This window comes from Sciurus carolinensis, chromosome 9, assembly GCF_902686445.1.
Source record: "Sciurus carolinensis chromosome 9, mSciCar1.2, whole genome shotgun sequence".
NCBI classification, from domain to species: domain Eukaryota; kingdom Metazoa; phylum Chordata; class Mammalia; order Rodentia; family Sciuridae; genus Sciurus; species Sciurus carolinensis.
Window position 1 is genome coordinate 74,802,153 of NC_062221.1, and position 20,585 is coordinate 74,822,737.

Consider the following 20,585-nt stretch of genomic DNA (forward strand, 5'->3'; position numbering starts at 1 on the left):
AATGGATAACAGAAGATATTAGGAAGGAAATTAAAAAATTCTTAGAGGTAAACGAGAACAAAGAAACATCATATCAAAATCTCTGGGACACTATGAAAGCAGTACTTAGAGGAAGATTTATTTCATGGAGCGCATTTAATAAAAGAAGTAAAACTCAAAAATAAATGACCTAACACTACAGCTCAAAGCCCTAGAAAAAGAAGAACAGACCAACACCAAAAGTAGTAGAAGACAGGAAATAGTTAAACTGAGAGTTGAAATCAAAGAAATTGAAACAAAAGAAACAATACAAAAAATTGACAAAATAAATAGTTGGTTCTTCGAAAAAATAAACAAAATTGATAAACCTTTAGCCACACTAACAAAGAGAAGACGAGAGAAAACCCAAATCACTAAAATTCGGAATGAACAAGGAAATATCACAACAGACACGACTGAAATACAAAACATATTAGAAGCTATTTTGAAAATCTATACTCCAACAAAATAGAAAATTTCGAAGACATCAACAGGTTTCTAGAGACATATGAATTGCCTAAACTGAACGAAGAGGACATACACAATTTAAAGAGACCAATTTCAAGTAATGAAATAGAAGAAGTCATCAAAAGCCTTCCAACAAAGAAAAGTCCAGGACCAGATGGATTCTCAGCCGAGTTCTACAAAACTTTTAAAGAAGAACTCATTCCAATACTTCTCAAAGTATTCCAGAAAATAGAAGAGGAGGGAACTCTCCCAAACTCATTTTATGAAACCAATATTACCGTGATACCTAAACCAGACAGAGACACATCAAGGAAAGAAAATTTCAGACCAATATCCTTAATGAACATCGATGCAAAAATTCTCAACAAAATTTTAGCAAATCGCATACAAAAACATATTAAAAAGATAGTGCACCATGATCAAGTGGGTTTCATCCCAGGGATGCAAGGTTGGTTCAACATCAGGAAATCAATAAATGTAATTCACCATATCAATAGGCTTAAAGTCAAGAATCACATGATTATTTTGATAGATGCAGAAAAAGCATTTGATAAAATACAGCACCCCTTCATGCTCAAAACACTAGAAAATAGGGATAGTGGGAACATTCCTAACATTGTAAAGGCCATCTACGCTAAACCCATGACTAATATCATTCTAAATGGTGAAAAACTGAAAGCATTCCCTCTAAAAACTGGAACAAGGCAGGGATGCCCTCTTTCACCACTTCTATTCAGTATCATCCTTGAAACTCTAGCCAGAGCAATTAGACAGACCAAAGAAATTAAAGGGATACGAATAGGAAAAGAAGAAACTCAAACTATCCCTATTTGCTGATGATATGATGGTATACTTAGAGGAACCAGGAAATTCCACCAGAAAACTTTTAGATCTCATAAGTGAATTCAGTAAAGTAGTGGGATATAAGATCAATGCACATAAATCTAAGGCATTTTTATACATAAGCGATGAATCTTCAGAAAGAGAAATTAGGAAAACTACCCCATTCACAATAGCTTCGAAAAAATAAAGTATTTGGGAATCAATCTCACAAAAGAGGTGAAAGACCTCTACAATGAGAACTACAGAACACTAAAGAAAGAAATTCAAGAAAACCTTAGAAGATGGAAAAATATCCCATGTTCTTGGATAGGAAGAATTAATATTGTCAAAATGGCCATACTACCAAAAGTGCTATACAGATTCAATGCAATTCCAATTAAAATCCCAATGATGTACCTCACAGAAATAGAGCAAGCAATTATGAAATTCATCTGGAAGAATAAAAAACCCAGAATAGCTAAAGCAATCCTTGGCAGAAAGAGTGAAGCAGGGGGTATCGCAATACCAGATCTTCAACTCTACTACAAAGCAATAGTAACAAAATGGCATGGTATTGGTACCAAAATAGACAGGTAGATCAATGGTACAGAATAGAGGACATGGACACAAAGCCAAATAAATACAATTTTTTTCATACTAGACAAAAGGGCAAAAAATATGCATTGGAGAAAAGATAGCCTCTTCAACAAATGGTGCTGGGAAAACTGGAAATCCATATGCAACAGAATGAAACTAAACCCATATTTCTCACCATGCACGAAACTAAACTCAAAATGGATCAAGGACCTCGGAATCAGAGCAGAGACCTTGCATCTTATAGAAGAAAAAGTAGGTCCAGAGCTTCAACATGTCGGCTTAGGACCAGACTTCCTCAACAGGACTCCCATAGCACAAGAAATAAAGCAAGAATCAATAACTGGGATAGATTCAAACTAAAAAGCTTTCTCTCAGCAAAGGAAACTATCAGCAATGCAAAGAAAGAGCCTACAGAGTGGGAGAAAATCTTTGCCAATCATACTTCAGATAGAGCACTAATCTCCAGAATCTATAAAGAACTCAAAAAACTCTACACCAAGATGTAAATAATCCAATTGACAAATGGGCTAAAGAAATGAATAGACACTTCACAGAAGAAGATCTACAAGCAATCAACAAACATATGGAAAAATGTTCAACATCTCTAGTAATAAGAGAAATGCAAATCAAAACCACCCTAAGATTCCATCTCACCCCAATTAGAATGGCAATTATCAAGAATACAAGCAACAACAGGTGCTGGCGAGGATGTGGGGAGAAAGGTACACTCTTACATTGCTGGTGAGGCTGCAAATTAGTGCAGCCACTCTGGAAGGCAGTGTGGAGATTCCTTAGAAAACTTGGAATGGAACCACCATTTGACCCAGCTATCCCACTCGTTGGCCTATACCCAAAGGACTTAAAATAAGTATATTTAAGAGATACAGCCACATCAATGTTCATAGCTGCTCAGTTCACAATAGCCAGATTGTGGAACCAACCTAGATGTCCTTCAATTGATGAATGGATAAGAAACTGTGGTATATATATACAATGGAATATTACTCAGCCATAAAGAATGATAAAATTATGGCATTTGCAGGCAAATGGATGAAACTGGAGAATATCATGCTAAGTGAGATAAGCCAATCTCGAAAAACCAAAGGACGAATGATATCGCTAATAAGTGGATGATGAACGTAATGGGGGGTGGGAAGGTTTAGTGTTGGGGTTGGAGTTGGGTTTAGGGAGGGGGCAGGAATGGAGGAAGGAAGGACTGTATAGATGGAGGGAGGGGTGGGAGGAGTGGGGGGGAAGGGAAAAATTGGCAGAATGAATCAAACAACATTACCCTATGTAAATTTATGATTACACAATGGTATGCCTTTATGCCATGTACAGACAGAGAAACAACATGTATCCCATTTGTTTACAATAAAAAAAAAAAAAAAAGAATCCACAACTGGGATAGATTCAAACTAAAAAAGCTTTCTCTCAGCAAGGAAACTCTCATTAATGTGAAGAGAGAGCCTACAGAGTGGAAGAAAATCTTTGCCAGTCATACTTCAGATAGAGTGCTAATTTCCAGAATCTATAAAGAACTCAAAAAACTCTACACCAAGAATACAAATAATCCAATCAACAAATGGGCTAAGGAAATGAACAGACACTTCACAGAAGAAGATGTACAAGCAATCAACAGATATCTGAAAAAATGTTCAACATCTCTGTAATAAGAGAAATGCAAATCAAAACTCCCCTAAGATTTCATCTCACCCCAATTAGAATGGCGATTATCAAGAATACAAGCAACAATATGTGTTGGTGAGGATGTGGAAAAAGGTACACTCATACATTGCTGGTGGGTTGCAAATTAGTGCAGCCACTCTGGAAAGCAGTATGGAGATTCCTCAGAAAGCTTGGAATGGAACCACCATTTGACCCAGCTATCCCACTCCTTGGCCTATACCCAAAGGACTTAAATCAGCATACTACAGAGATACAGCCACATCAATGTTCATTGCTGCTCAATTCACCATAGCTAGAATGTGGAACCAACCTAGATGCCCTTCAGTTGATGAAGGATAAAGAAACTGTGGCATATATATAAATGGAATATTACTCCGCAATGAGGAATGATAAAATTATGGCATTTGCAGCAAATGGATGAAATTGGATAATATCATGCTAAGTGAGATAAGCCAATCTCAAAAAACTAAAGGAGGAATGATCTCGCTGATAAGCGGAATGAGGACATATAATGGGGGGTTGGAGGGGTTAGGGTTAGGGATAAGGAGGGTGCTAAGAATGGAGGAAAGAAGGACTGTATAGAGGGAAAAGAGGAGTGGGAGGGGTGAGGAAGAGGGAAAAAATAATGAATTAAACATCATTGCCCTATGTAAATTTACGATTACACAAATGATATGCCTTGACTCCATGTACAATAGAGAAATAACATGTATCCCATTTGTATACAATAAAAAAATTTATGAATTTCTTCTTGAATAAAAATGCTTAAATCACACACACACACTCACACAACAAAAAAAAAAAAAAAAAAAAAAAGAGGGAAACTGAACACAGGTTTCTCCAAGGACTGTGCCAGTTTAGGGGTTTATATAGCACTTGGGTTACTGCTATTGTTCCAAACTTATGCTAATTAGGATCTGAAAAAAGTACCAATGCTATCATCCAAACGTTTTTTTAATTTAATTTATTTGTTCTTTTTAGATATACATGACTGTCGAGTGTATTTTGACATATTCAATATACATGTAGTATAACTTATCCTAATTAGGATCCCATGCTTGTGGTTGCGCATGATGTAGTTTTACACTGGTTGTGTATTCATATATAAGGATAGGAAATTTATGTCCGACTCATTCTACTATCTTTCATATTCCCATCTCACCTCCCTTCCCTTCATTCCCCTTTGTCTACTCTAATGAACTTCTAATATTCTTTTCTCTACCCTCCCTCATTGTGGGTTAGCATCCACATATCAGAGAGAACATTCTGCATTTGTTTATTTTGGGACTGACTTATTTCATTGAGCACAATAGTCTCTAGTTCCACCCATTTACTGGCAAATGCCATAATTTCATTCTTCCTTATGGCTGAGTAATATTGAATTGTGCATATATACCACATTTTCTTTATCCATTCATCCTTTGTAGGGCAACTAGTTGGTTCCATAGATTAGCTATTGTGAATCAAGTTGCTATAAACAATGATGTGGCTGTGTCACTATAGTATGCTGATTTTAAGATTTTTGGGTATAAAATTAGCAGTCACATGGGTCACATGGTATTTCCATTCCATGATTTCTAAGGAATCTCCATACTGCTTTCCACAGTGGTTTGTACCAATTCGCAGTCCAATCAGCAATGTATGATATGAGTGTACCTTTTTAACTACATCCTTACCAACTTTTTTTATTGTATAATTGCCATTCTGACTGGAGTGAGATGAAATCTGTGTAGTTTATTTTGCATTTCTCTAACTCCTAGAGAGTTTAAACATTTTTAAAAATATATTTGTTGACCATTTGTATTTCTTCTGTGAAATATCTATTGAACTCCTTTGCCCATTTATAGATTGGGCTATTTGGTTTTTTGGTGTCAAGTTCTTTGAGTTTTTGTGTGTCCTGGGAATTAATGCTCTATATAATGTGCAGGTGACAAATATTTTCTCCCATTCTGTGGACTCTTTGCTCACATTCTTGATTGTTTTATTTTTTGTGAAAAAACTTTTTAGTTTGATACTATCTAATTTATTAATTCTTGATTTTACATCTTTCACTTTAGGAGTCTTATTGAGGAAGTCAGTTCCTAAGCTGACATCATGGAGAGTTGGACCTAGTTTTTCTTCTAGTAGGAGCAGGGTCTCTGGTCTAATGCCTAGATCCTTGATTCACTTTGAATTGAGTCTTGTGCATTGTGAGAGTCAGGGGTTAGATTTCATTCTAGTACGTATAGATTTCCAGTTTTCCTAGAACCTTTATTTGAAGAGCCTGTCTTTTATTCAATGTATGTTTATGGTACCTTTGTCTAGTATGAGATAACTGTATTTATATGGGTTAGTCTCTGTGTCTTCTATTCTGTTCCATTTGTGTTTATGTCTGTTTTTGTGCCAATAATATGTTGTTTTTGTTGCTATGGCTCTGTAGTATAATTTAAGTTCTCATATTGTGATGCCTCCTGTGTCACTTGGCTTGTTGAGGATTTCTTTGCTGATTCTGGGTCTTTTATCTTTCCAAATGAATTTCATGACTGAATTTTCTATTTGTATGAAGAATTTCCTTTGAATTTTAATGAATCACATTAAATCTGTATAGTCCCTTGGAAGTATGACCATTTTGACAATATTAATTCTGTCTATCAAAGAATATGGGAACTCTTTTCATCCTCTAAGGTCTTCTTCAATTTCTTTCTTTAGTGTCTGTATTTTTCATTGTAGACATTCTTCACCTATTTTGTTAAATTGATTCTCAAATATTTTCTTTCTTTTTTCTTTCTCTCTCTCTCTCTCTCTCTCTCTCTCTCTCTCTCCTCTCTCTCTCTCTCTCTCTTTATTTTTTTAGGTTATTGTGAATGGGATAGTTTTCCTGGTTTCTCTTTAACACAATTCATCATTGGTATGTGGGAACACAACTGATTTATGGGTGCTAATTTTATATCCTGCTCCTATGGTGAATTCATTTATGGGTTCTAGATGCTTTCTGGTGGAATTTTTAAGATCTTCTAAGTAGAGGTTCATGTTGTCAGCAAATAGGGATAGTTTGAGTTGTTTTTTTCCTATTAGTATCCTTACTTTAATTTCTTTATTTTGTCCAATTGCTCTGGCTAGGATTTCAAGGATGATGCTGAATAGGAGTGGTGAAAGAGGGCAACTCTATCTTGTTAAAGTTTTTTGGGGAAATGTCTTCAATTTTTCTACATTTAGGATGATGTTGGCCTTGGGTATACATATATAACTTTTATAATGTGGAGGTATGTTCCTACTATCCCTAGTTTTTCTAGTGTTTTGAACATGAATGGATGCTTGTCTTTAAGTCTATTGATGTGATGAATTATGTTTACTGATTTCCATATGTTTAATCAACCTTGTATCCCTAGGATGAACCTCACTTGATCATGGTGCACTATCTTTTTAATAGGTTTTTGTATGCGATTTGCCAGTGTTTTATTAAGAATTTTTGCAACTATGTTCATTGGTCTGAAGTTTTCTTAATGTGTCTGTCTGGTTTTGGAATCAGGGTGATACTAGCTTCACAGAATGAGTTTGGAATGGTTTCCTCCTTTTCTGTTTCATGGTATATTTTGAGGCATATTGCTGTAAGTTCTTATTTGAAGGTCTGGCAGAACTCAGGTGAGAATCCATCTGGTTCTGAGCTTTTCTTTCTTGATAGGCTTTTATGTCTTCAATTTCATTACTTGAAATTAATCTGTGTAAGTTTTCTATGTCCTCCTTATTCCATTTGTGTAGATTATATGTCTCTAGAAATTTGTCTATGTCTTCATGAGTTTCCATTTTATTGGAGTATAGATTGTCAAAGTAGTTTTTGATTATCCTTTGTATTTCTGTGTTGTTCACGGTGATATTTCCCTTTCATCACTAATTTAGTAATTTGCATTTTTCTCATTCTTATTTTTCATTAGCTTGGTTAAATGTTTATTTATTTCATCTTTTTCAAAGAACCAACTTTTAGTTTCATTGATTTTTTTGAATTTTTTGTTTTTTTCGTTCTTTTAATTTCATTGATTTTGGTTCTGATTTTATTTCCTGTCTTCTACTACTTTTGGTATTGATTTGTTCTTCTTTTATCAGAGCTTTTATAGTAAGATTAGGCCATTTATTTGATGACTTTCTATTCTTTTAATGAATGTCCTCAGTGCAATGAACTTTCCTCTTAAAAATGTCATCATAGTGTCCCACAGCTTTTGATAAGTTGTGTCACTATTCTCATTGACCTCTAAGTATTTTTTTTAATTTTATCCCATATTTCTTCTACTATTCACTGACCATTCAATAGTGTATTAGTCTCCAGGTGTTATAGTAGCTTCTAAGTTTTATTTTATCATTGATGTCTAATTTCCTTGCATTATGATCTGATGAAATGCAAGATATTATCTCTACTTTTTGTTTGCTAAGAGTTGCTTTGTGACCTAAAATATGGTCTATTTTTAGAGAAAGATTCTTGTGCTGCTTAGAAGAAAGTATACTCACTTATTGATGGATGAACTATTCTACAAATATCTGTTAAGTCTAAATTACTGGTTATATTATTTAGTTCTATAGATTCTTTGTTTAGTTTATGTTTGGAAGATCTATCCAGTGGTGAGGGATGTCTGTTAAAGTCACCCAGTATTATTGTGTTGTGGTCTATTTGATTCTTGAAATTGGGAAGGGTTCATTTGACATGTGTAGGTTCTCCACTATTTGGGGCGTAAATATTTATGATCATTATGTCTTCTTGATATATAGTTCCCTTAAGCACTGTGAAATGACCTTCTTGGTCCCTTCTGAATAACTTTGGCTTACAGTCCACTTTATTTGATATGAGGATAGAAGCTTCTGCTTAGGAGATCCTTGTCAATGATAATTTTTTTTTCCCATTCTTTTACTTTCAGTGTGTGGGTGTCCTTTCTTTTGAGGTTAGTTTCTTGGAGACAGAACATTCTTGGGTCTTATTTATTAATCCAATCTGCCAATCTATGTCTTTTCATTGATTAATTTAGAACATTTACATTGAATGCTATTATTGAGAAAAATGATTTCCATTCCCTGTCAATTTGATTTAATCTGGTTTATAATTGAACTGGTTTCTCCTTTGATTGACTATTCTTCCTAGTGTAGTTCCTCCCTTTCTTGATTTTCACTTTTATTTTTCATTTCTTCTTCATGAAATATTTTATTGTTTATGTTTTGTAGTGCAGACTTTCTGGTTGTGAATTCTTTTAACTTTGGTTTATCATGGAAGCTTTTTATTTCATAGTCAATTCTGAAGCTTAATTTTTCAGTGTATAGTATTTTTAGTTGGCATTCTTTTTCTTTCAGAGTTTGGTATATATTATTCCAAGACCTCCTATCTTTGAGGGTCTGGGTTGAGAAATCAGCTGAGATCCAAATTGGTTTCCCTCTAAATGTTACCTTTAACTTTTCTCTGGCAGACTTTGAGGTTTTTTTTTTTTCCTTGTTCTTTATGTTAGGCATTTTCATAATAATGTGCCTTGGTGTGGGTCTGTTTAATTTTGTATATTTGGCATCCTATAAGCCTCCTGTGTTTGGTTTTTTATTTCATTCTTTAGGTTTCAGAAATTTTCTGATATTATTTCACCGAAAAGATTGTTCATTCCTTTGTTTTATATTTCTGAGCCTGTTCCTATTCTGATAAATCTTAAGTTTCATCTTTTCATGTTATCCCATATTCCTTGGAAGTTCTGTCCATGGTCTCTTAACATCTTTTCTCCATGGCCAAGTTTATTTTTGAGATTATATATTTTGTTTTCATTGCCTAAATTCTGTCTTCCAAGTGGTTTAGTCTGCTGCTGATGCTTTCTAATGAATTTTTCATTTGTTTAATGATTTCTTTTATTTCTAGGATTTCCAACTGATTCTTCTTCAGTCTCTCTATCTCCTTATTAAATGATCTTTCACTTCTTGTATTTTCTCTGTGATTTCCTTTCTCACATCATCTTTCCTCTTCATGAATTTTCTGAATTCCATTGCTGACATTTTCTCCACTGTGGTATTGATGGAATCTATTAATGAGGTATTCTGTATTATTTGGGATGGTTCATTTCCTTGCTTTTTCATATTGTTTGTGTGTCTACCCATCTTTCTGGACGGATCTGATGCTATAGAACTTCTACTTAACAAGTTTATAATGTCCCTCTTATGTTATTAGTACTTCACAGATGGTGGTGGGTAATGATAGCAACAATCTGTGCAACCAATACAAAGCAATGACTAGGTTCTTAGTTCCTATTTTGATATCTAGTGTTAATTGGTGCAATATATAGAAATAGTAGGATCAGCAATTTCCATCAGTAAAAACAGTATATAATCATGCATTATGTCTGGCTTAAATCAAACAATAGGGGTCTATGATCATCAACCTATTAAGTATTTCTATGACTTTGGTGAATATTAGTATTAAAAGGTATTAAGGAGAGTTGTGTATGAGGAAAGAAGAAGCGATAGGAAGGTAGAAAAGTGTCTGCAATTTTAAAGGGTGATAAAGCAGATGCAGTGGTAAGTTATGATATGCTGCCAATATGAAAGGGGAAGAGAAAATAGAAGAATATAAAGGAGGAGAGATGTTATTCTGTTCTTCTTTTTCTAGGGCTTTGAGCTGTAATGTTAGGTCATTTAATTGTTGACTTTTCATTCTTTTCTTAAATGCACTCCATGCAATGAATTTTCCTCTTAGTACCGCTTTCATAGTGTTCCAGAGATTTTGATATGTTGTATCACCTTCTCATTGACCTCTAAGAATTTTTTTATCTCCTCCCTGATGTTTTCTGTTATCCATGTTTTATTCAATAGCATATTATTTAGTCTCCAGGTGTTTGAGTAATTTCTGTTTTTTATTTTGTCATTGATTTCTACTCTGAGTCCATTATGATCTGATAGAACACAAGGCAGTATCCCAATTTTTTTTTTTTTCATTTCCTAAGGGCTGCTTTGTGGCATAACATATGGTCTATGTTTGAGAAGGTTCCATGTGCTGCTGAGAAGAAAGTGAATCTGCTCATTGATAGATGGAAAATCCTATATATGTCTATTAAGTCTAGGTTATTGATTGTGTTATTGAGTTCTATGGTTTCTTTGCTTGGTTTTTGTTTGGAAGATCTATCTAGTGGTGACAGCAGTGCATTAAAGTCACTGTGTTGTGTTCTATGTGATTCCTGAAATTGAGAAGGATTTGTCTGATGTACAGGATGCACCATTGTTTGGGGCATAAATATTTACTATCGTTATGTCTTCCTGATTTATGGTTCCCTTAAGCAGTGGGAAATGTCCTTCTTTATCCCTTCTGACTAACTTTGATTTGAAGTCCACTTTATCTGATATAAGGATGGAAACCCCCGCTTTTTTTACTGAGTCCAGGTTCATGGTAGGTTTTATCCCATCCTTTCACCTTTATTATGTGGATGTCTTTTTCTATGAGATAAGTCTCTTGCAGGCAGCATATTGTTGGGTCTTTCTTTTTAATCCATTCTGCCAGTCTGTGTCTTTTGATTGATGAGTTTAGGCCATTAATGTTCAGGGTTATTATTGAGATATGATTTGTATTCTTAGTCATTTGGCTTATTTTTGGTTTTTAGGTTGGCTTGGTTTCTCCTTTGAGTGGTTTTTCTCTAAGGTAGTTCCTCCCTTTGCTGACCTACATTGTTGTTTTTCATTTCCTCCTCATGGAATATTTTGTTGAGAACATTCTGTAGTGCAGGCTTTCTATTTGTAAATTCTTTTAACTTTTGTTTATCATGGAAGGATTTTATTTCATCTTCAAATCTGAAGGTTAGTTTTGCTGGGTGTAGGATTCTTGGTTGGCAACCATGTTCTTTCAGAGTTTGAAATATGTTGGTCCAGGCCCTTGTACCTTTTAGAGTCTGGGTTGAGAAGTCAGCTGCTATCCGTATTGGTCTCCCCCTATATGTAATCTGATGCTCTTCTCTTGCGGCCTTCAAAATCCTATCTTTATTTTGAATGTTAGGCATTTTCATTATAATGTGACTTGGTGTGGATCTGTTGTGATTTTGTGCATTTGGTGTTCTGTAAGCCTCTTGTATTTGATTTTCCATTTCATTCTTCAGGTTTGGGAAATTTTCTGATATTATTTCATTGAATAGGTTGTTTATTCCTTTGGTTTGTATCTCTGTGCCTTCCTCAATCCCAATAATTCTTAAATTTGGTTTTTTTTATGATGTCCCATAGTTCTTGGAGATTCTGTTCATGATTTCTTACCATTTTCTCTGTTTGGGAATCTTTTTTTTCAAGATTCAATATTTTGTCTTCATTGTCTGAGGTTCTGTCTTCCAAGTGGTCTAGTCTTTTGGTGATGCTTTCCATTGAGTTTTTTATTTGGTTTATTGTTTCCTTCATTTCAAGGATTTCCATTTGGTTTTTTTTGAGAATCTCTATCTCTTTGTTGAAATGATCTTTTGCTTCCTGCAGTTGCTCTGTCAGCTTATTGGTATTATCATTCATTGCCTGCATTTGCTCTCTTATCTCGTCCTTTGCTTCGTGAATCATCTTAATCATGTATAATCTGAAGTCCTTTTCTGACATTTCTTCTAACATACTGTCATTGGATTCTATTAATATAGAATCTAGATTTGTTTGGATCATTTTCTTCCCTTGTTTTTTCATGTTGTTCATGTATCTTTCCCTCTAGCAGTGCAGATCTGGGGTATTGCAGATTTCCCCCTAAGGCTTATAGTGACCCTATAGGTTTCCAAAACCTTTTCTTTAAGGGGAGATCAATATTAGCAGTGCCCAATTCAGACACTATGCAATCCTAGACCAAATAGCCCCTATGAGGACAATAACAAAATTGTCATAATAAACAGAGTGAGTTAAAATATTATCTTCAGTAAAACAAACAGATTTGCAATAAGGTCTGCAGTTTCTAATGGAGGACAAAGAGGATGCAGAGGGATGTAGAATGTAGCTGTTAATGGGATAAGAAAAGAATATATAGAAGTTCTAGATAATAGAAAGGGTGAGAGTGTAATCAAAAGAAATTGGATGTTAGCATGCAAAAAAGGAAGAAAGAGACTCTGAGGGAACAGGTAAACAAAAGGAAAAGAGAGCAAGAAAAGTAAAGAAATAAAAACTTAAATTTTTTCAATAAGGAGAAAAAGGAAAATCTACAGTATAACAGTCATATGGTAGTGAAACCTCCCAGTCTTCAGTAGCCTGATTCATGAGAGGTACCTGACAATGAGGTCCAGCTGGCATCTCAGGATGTGATTTGCCCCACATAAAGATCAGAGCTATGGCTTCCAGGATTATCCAAGATGGCCACTCTGGCTTCCAAATGTATTGGCAAATGGGGAACTGCAGCTCAGGGTGTGGACGTGGTCAGCTGGAGGTCCAGGAGGTGGGATGTGGTTGGTCAGGCAGGGGTCCTGGAGGTCGGGTGTGTTTGGTGTGGTTGTGGGATCCTAGAGGCCAGGTGCAATCAGTCGGTCTGGGGTCCCAGTGATAGGGTGCAGTCAGTTGGTCTGGGGGTCCTGGCAGCAGGGAGCAGTCAGTCGATGTGAGGGCCCCAGAGGCAGGGAGTGATTGGTCGGGCTGAGGGATCTTGGAGACGGGGCTCAGTCAGTCAGGCCAGGGGTCCTACCGGTCCTGGCTGTTGTCTCAAAATGGCGGAAGCCAAGTGTAATCAGAGGACAGGAAATAATTAAAATCAGAGCTAAAATCAATGAATTTGAAACAAAAGAAACAATTCAAAAAATTGACAAAATAAAAAGTTGATTCTTTGAAAAAGTAAACAAATATACAAACTCTTAGCCACACTAACAAAGAGGAGAGAGAAAACTCAAATTACTAAAATTCATGATGAAAAAGGAAATATCATGAGAGACACCACTGAGATGCATAACATAATGAGAAGTTACTTTGAAAATCTGTATTCCAACAAAACAGAAACTACCGAAGACATTGACAAATTTCTAGAGACATATGCTCCTCCCAAACTGAACCAGGAGGACATACACAATTTAAACAGATCAATATCAAGCAATGAAATAGAAGAAGCCATTAAAAACCTACCATCCAAGAAAAACCCAGGACCAGACAGATTCTCAGCCAAGTTCTATAAGACCTTCAAAGAAGAACTCATTCCAATACTTCTCAAAGTATTCCAGGAAATAGAAAAGGAGGGTACCCTACCAAACTCATTCTATGAAGCTAATATCGCCCTCATACCCAAACCAGGAAAAGACACATCAAGGAAAGAAAATTTTAGACCAATATCCTTGATGAATATAGATGCAAAGATCCTTAACAAAATAGTGGCAAGCCGTATCCAAAAGCATATTAAGAAAATCATGCACCACAATCAGGTGGGGTTCATCCCTGGAATGCAGGATGGTTTAACATCTATAAATCAATAAACGTAATCCATCATGTCAATACACTTAAGGATAAGAATCATATGGTTATTTCAATTGATGCAGAAAAAGCGTTTGACAAAATACAACACCCCTTCATGCTCAAAACACTAGAAAAAATAGGGATAGTAGGAACATACCTGAATATTGTAAAGGCTATTTGTGCTAAGTCCATGGCCAACATCATTCCTAATGGAGAAAAACTGAAAGCATTTCCTTTAAAAACTGGAACAAGATGGGGATGTCCTCTTTCACCACTTCTATTCAACATTGTCCTCAAAACTCTAGCCAGATCAATTAGGCAGACTAAAGAAATTAAAGGGATACAAATAGGAAAGAGTAACTTAAGCTGTCACTATTTGCTGATGACATGATTCTATATTTAGAAGATCCAAAAACCTCCTCCAGAAAACTCCTGAACCTTATCAATGAATTCAGTAAAATAGCAGGCTATAAAATCAACATGCATAAATCTAAAGCATTTTTATATGCAAGCAACGAAACATCTGAAAGGGAAATGAGGAAAACAACTCCATTTGCAATAGCCTCAAAAAAAATAAAATACTTGGGAATCAGTCTAACCAAAGAGGTAAAAGATCTCTACAACAAAAACTTCAAAACATTGAAGAAAGAAATTGAGAAAGACCTTAGAAGATGGAAAGATCTCCCATGTTCTTGGATAGGTAGAATTAATATTGTCAAAATGGCCATACTACCAAAAGTGCTATACAGATTCAATTCAATTCCAATTAAAATCCCAATGATGTACCTCACAGAAATAGTCAAGCAATCATGAAATTCATCTGGAAGAATAAGAAACCCAGAATAGCTAAAGCAATTCTTAGCAGGAAAAATGAAACAGGGGGTATCACAATACTAGAACTTCAACTATACTACAAAGCAATAGTAACAAAAACGGCGTGGTATTGGCACCAAAATAGACAGGTAGATCAATGGTACAGAATAGAGGACACGGACACAAACCCAAATAAATATAATTTTCTCATACTAGACAAAGGGGCCAAAAATATGCAATGGAGAAAAGATAGCCTCTTCAACAAATGGTGCTGGGAAAATTGGAAATCCATCTGCAACAGAACAAAACTAAACCCCTATCTCTCACCCTGCACAAAACTCAACTCAAAATGGATCAAGAACCTTGAAATCAGACCGGAGACCCTGCATCTTATAGAAGAAAAAGTAGGTCCGAATCTTCAACTTGTTGGCTTAGGAACAGACTTCATTAACAGGACTCCCATAGCACAAGAAATAAAAGCAAGAATCAATAACTGGGATAGATTCAAACTAAATAGCTTTCTCTCAGCAAAGGAAACTATCAGCAATGCAAAGAGAGAGCTTACAGAGTGGGAGAAAATCTTTGCCACTCATATTTCAGATAGAGCAGTAATTTCCAGAATCTATAAAGAACTCAAAAAACTCTACACGAAGAATACAAATAACCCAATCAACAAATGGGCTAAGGATATGAACAGACACTTCACAGAAGATCTACAAGCAATCAACAAACATATGAAAAAATGTTCACCTTCTTTAGTAATAAGAGAAATGCAAATCAAAACTACACTAAGATTCCATCTCACTCCAATTAGAATGGTGATTATCAAGCATACAAGCAACAATAGGTGTTGGAGAGGATGTGGGGAAAACGGTTCACTCATACATTGCTGGTGGGGCTGCAAATTAGTGCAGCCACTCTGGAAAGCAATGTGAAGATTCCTTAGAAAACTTGGAATGGAACCACCATTTGACCCAGCTATCCCACTTCTCAGCCTATACCCAAAGGACTGAAAATCAGCATACTACAGAGATACAACCACATCAATGTTCATAGCTGCTCAATTCACAATAGCCAGACCGTGGAACCCATCTAGATGTCCCTCAATTGATGAATGGATAAAGAAACTGTGATATATATATATATATATATATATAATGGAATTATATACACACAATGGAATATTACTCAGGCATAAACAATGATAAAATTATGGCATTTGCAGGCAAATGGATGCAGTTGGAGAATATCATGCTAAGTGAGATAAGCCAATCTCAAAAAAACCAAAGGATGAATGATATCGCTGATAAGTGGATGATGACACATAATGGGGGGTGGGAGGGGAGGAAGAATGGAGGAAGGAAGGACTGTATAGAGGGAAAAGAGGGGTGGGAGGGGTGGGGGGGAAGGAAAAAATAACAGAATGAATCAAACATCATTATCCTATGTAAATGTATGATTATGCAAATGGTATGCTGTTACTCCATGTACAAACAGAAACAACATGTATCCCATTTGTTTACAAAAAAATAAATTTAAAAAAAATAAAATGATCTAAATAAGAAAACAAAATGGACATGCCTTGATACAAAAATTTGTGAACTTTATGGATACTGATTTAAACAATTAACTATAGGGGAAAGCAATGTAATTTATTCAAATTGCAACTTGAAATTTGAACACAAACTATAACACAATATTAGGAATTATTTTAACATAAAATGGTAATAGAGCCATGTTAAATAAAATTTTCCTAATTTTTAGAGATACCTATTGAAATATTTAAAATGTAAATGGTATGATTTTTTTCAAAATAATATGGGAAAAAACAGAGGTTATAGTACAGTATAGATAAAACAAAATTGGCCATGCATTGAAAATTGCTGAAGACTAATAAAGGTACAAGGGATTTTATTTAAATCTAATTGTGTTTATCTTTGAAATTTTTCAAAAATTATTGAAAAATCTCCATGTAGAAAATATCTTGGTGTTTTCTTTTGTCTACACAATTTAATAATGAGAAGTAACAATGGAAGGTATTGATAAGTAAATATTGATAGGAATAAATTGTTATGTTTATTTCAAGATATATTCTGTGTAAGTAATTATAAAATGAAACTTGTATTTTTTATTGTTCCAATAAGGAATTATTGAAGTTGATCCTTTTCCAGCATTGACCTTAAGATGATACTCAAATAGTGTATAGTTTACTATTCTAATGGCATTTTAAAATATAAAATAAAACATGAATGTTCCTAAGGATATATATGTATTTCTTTTCTCTCCTTTTAGTTTTTCTTTTTAGGAATTGGAAATGTTAAGAATATTTCCTGCCTATTATCTAGAAGACTCAATATACCCTTCTCAATAAACAGACAGCTAGTAAACATGTAAACTTCATAGATGATATATTCCCTTTGGGTTGTTAGCTCTGTTGTTATATGGTGAAAGCAGCCATATGTAAACAAATGGATGTGGCTATGTTCCAATAAAACTTTATTTAGAAATAAATAAATATTAAAAAAAATAAAGGAGGAGAGAGAGAATGAAATTAGATGTCAGCAATGGAAAAAGGAGAGATGGAGACAAGGGAAGTAGAGCAGTGGCAAAGATAACGTAAAACAAAATCAAAATGTGCTAAGCAAAATCTCTAACACCCAATATTCAGGATGTGGGAAAATAACACCTTCAAAATAAAAAGAAAGAAAGAAAAAGTCTAGAAATGAGTAGAAAGAAACAAATATATGTATGTGTAGGAGTTCTTGTATCAATCAGTACACATTCAAATAAAACAAAAACCCAACACGGGAAGCCAGCAGCATAAAGCAAAACAGAACAACAACAAAATATCTTGGTGAAAGGAAATTTAAGGAGTCATTTCCACAATGGTGGACAAAATTGTGAACATACATATGCGTTCATTGTCTGTGTCCAATTGATTTTCTTTTCTTTTTCTTTTTTTTTTTTTTGAGGTATGAACTGAGTGTGGGAGTATGGGCCATGATGAGCGGTGGAGTCCTTCCTTTTTATTGTATTGCTCACTGAGTTGAAAGTTGAGGTTAAGACTTCCCAGTTTCCTTTCTTGGGAGATTATGTGGTCAGGCTGGGCTGTGGGCTGCTTGTGAAGTGGCTGGCTGGGTCAGGCAGGCCTGGTAGAACAGTGGCAGCATGCCAGACAAGCTGGGTTACTGGCAGCAGTGGAGCTGCTAGCCACATCTGAGGGGCCTGGCTGGCCATGTCCGGGGGCCCAGATGGATCAGGGCCAGTGCTAGGTCACCTGGGCAGGTAGTGAAGCTGTGTGCTGTGATGGGCAGGTCCGGCAGTGAAGCAGCAATCTGGTATGCAGGGCTATGACCTGGTGGCGAAGATTCAGGCCTAATATGTGGAGCAGTGGGGGCTGGGCAGGGTCAGGCGATGGGTGTTCAGAGACAGGTGACAGGGGGACAGAACCTCCTGGAGGGTGCCAAACTGGGGAGGGAGCTGGACTGGGGAGGGAGTTGGGGATCAGGCTGATGCCAGGACCCAGAGAGTGCTGGGATCTTTGGTAGGTGCTGGACCAACTGGCTGGGCAAGCTGAGGGTCAAACCTCCCCACACTTTACCCTTCCAGTCTCCCGACATGCTATATAGCTGGCCTGTCAGCTCCAGCTAGCTGCAGGACTCATAGTCCAGCTCTGTCCAGTCTCTCTAACTTGTGTTCCCAGGGGCAAAATGCTCCCAGTTTCTGACCTTCCATGGGTTTGCAAGGTCCAGGCAAGTCCTTGCTGTGTCCATACAGGGCCACATAGCTCTAGCTGCAAACTCGCAGCTCTTGGTTTCCAGTTTCTGTTGACTCCTGGCAGTGCTGCAGTCCCAAGAAGGCACCTCTTGGTCCAAACTTATGTTAATTGGGGCTTGGAAATGTACTAACGCTATTGGTTAACTGGTGAGTCCCAACTTTCATTCAGGTCTGTCATTTTCATATTCTTATTGGATGTCAAGAAGTAGAAAGTTGAATTCATTGAATTGAGCATGCTCAGTGCTGTGTGGGGAAGGTCTCAAGCTACAACTTAGGGTGCAACAGGTATCTGCACTGAACTGGCCGAGCCATGATGGGATGACAGGTTAGGAGACCTTTGCTTGTCTGTAGCCATGATCCCCTTTACCTGAGGCCTGCTGTACCTCAGACCTGGGTTGGCCTGGTAGACTCCATGCAGCCAGTGGCCCATGCTTGCTGCCTGGGCTCCAGCCCAATGGGGCTGCTGCTCTGTAGCTCTGTGGCTCTACCTTTCCCCTATCTCTTCTTGGCAGGGGCCAGTGGGTTGGCTACCTGGCTTGGTGGCTGGGCAGCTGTGTCAGTCTTATTTCTAGTATTTTAAATTTCAGTGCACTGAAAGAAAAATATTAATCTGTGAAACATAATGCTCATATTGCTTTATTTCTTCATAGCAATTCCTGACACAGTACTTTGTTTTCTTCCTTCATAGTTTTTATATAAATCATACATTTTGTAAGACAAAAAACCTAAATACTGGCTACTTTATAAGGTTGGTTCAATCTATCACACCATGGTGTAGTGCAACAAATAAACATCAGCCAACAAGTCATATATGTGTTCGAATTTTAGTTATTTTAGCTCTCATTGCTGAAAAGTTATTCAGTGTTTTTACTTTCTGATTTATAAAATGAAATCACGGTGATCTTTCAGGTTTGTTCTGATGATTAAATGTGAAAATGTAGCTTTAGTACTGCTAACAGTTATCATTATCTGTCACACTTGATTATTAAAGAAATACCAGGGCAGAAGTCCAAAGTAGATATGGAAGTACAAGTACGGGAAGAAGTTTGGTACTCCATGGTGCCCTAGGTCAGAGATGTCCAAACCTGTCTGTATATCACATTTGAAGAGTCTGGGATAGAGCCTAATAACTGTATTTTTAATATCTCCCTTGGTTGAATAAGATTGGCTCCACATTTGGGAAGCTTCCTTAAATAGTCCCTTCTGACTTTAAGTTTTATAAGTGTTTGTGTCTGTTTTGAGTATTTTTTTTTTCTTTTTCCAATAAACACTCAAGATTTACTTTATTCTGTATTTTCTTCCCATAGAAGTTCCCAGGCTAACTTGATGTGTGCCTGGCCTGTGTGCACAAGGAAAGCTTTTTGTTCTAGCAACATCCTGTGAATCTGCCAGTTTTGCTGTGCATTTCAAGGAGAATCACTTTTAATTAAAAGAAGTCAAACAAGATTACTTAGTTTTCTTCTTTGAAAGGCATCATTGTCACTTTCCTTGAAATCCTTTTTCTCTTTACCTTTCTTTCTTTAAGGTGTTCAAGTTTAGTAACATCCTCTGTGTCAACTTCTGGATAAAAAAGATGTTCCTTGGCCTGCTTCTATTGTCCGTGACTGCCATGGTAAGACAATCCATGCCAATATTCCAACCTGCTGGGCTGCTGCTGATAAGACCCCCTTTTCCTGGGTTTGGCATCTTGTTCAGATACTATAGCAAAAGCTCTATTACTCTCAGGGGAGCAACTTGAGTGTCATCCCAGTGGCTTGCAGCCAGAATTCTGCCCTATGGGATGGATCCTTCAGCACAATCTGGAGTGAATTCAGTGCAGCCTTGTCCAGGAGATTTTTCTCCCTGTAGAGTTCAAACCTATGTCTTTGACCTTCCTTCTGACAGATTCCTGCACATCTATTCATCTGGATTAAATCTAACTCATTCTAGAAAAACGTCATTGGTATTTTAGAACTAGACATTAAAGATGAAATGCAGCTTCCATAGAAGTGACAACAGAAATATAACTTTCAAATGATTGAGGTTGTTAGTTTATTAATTAC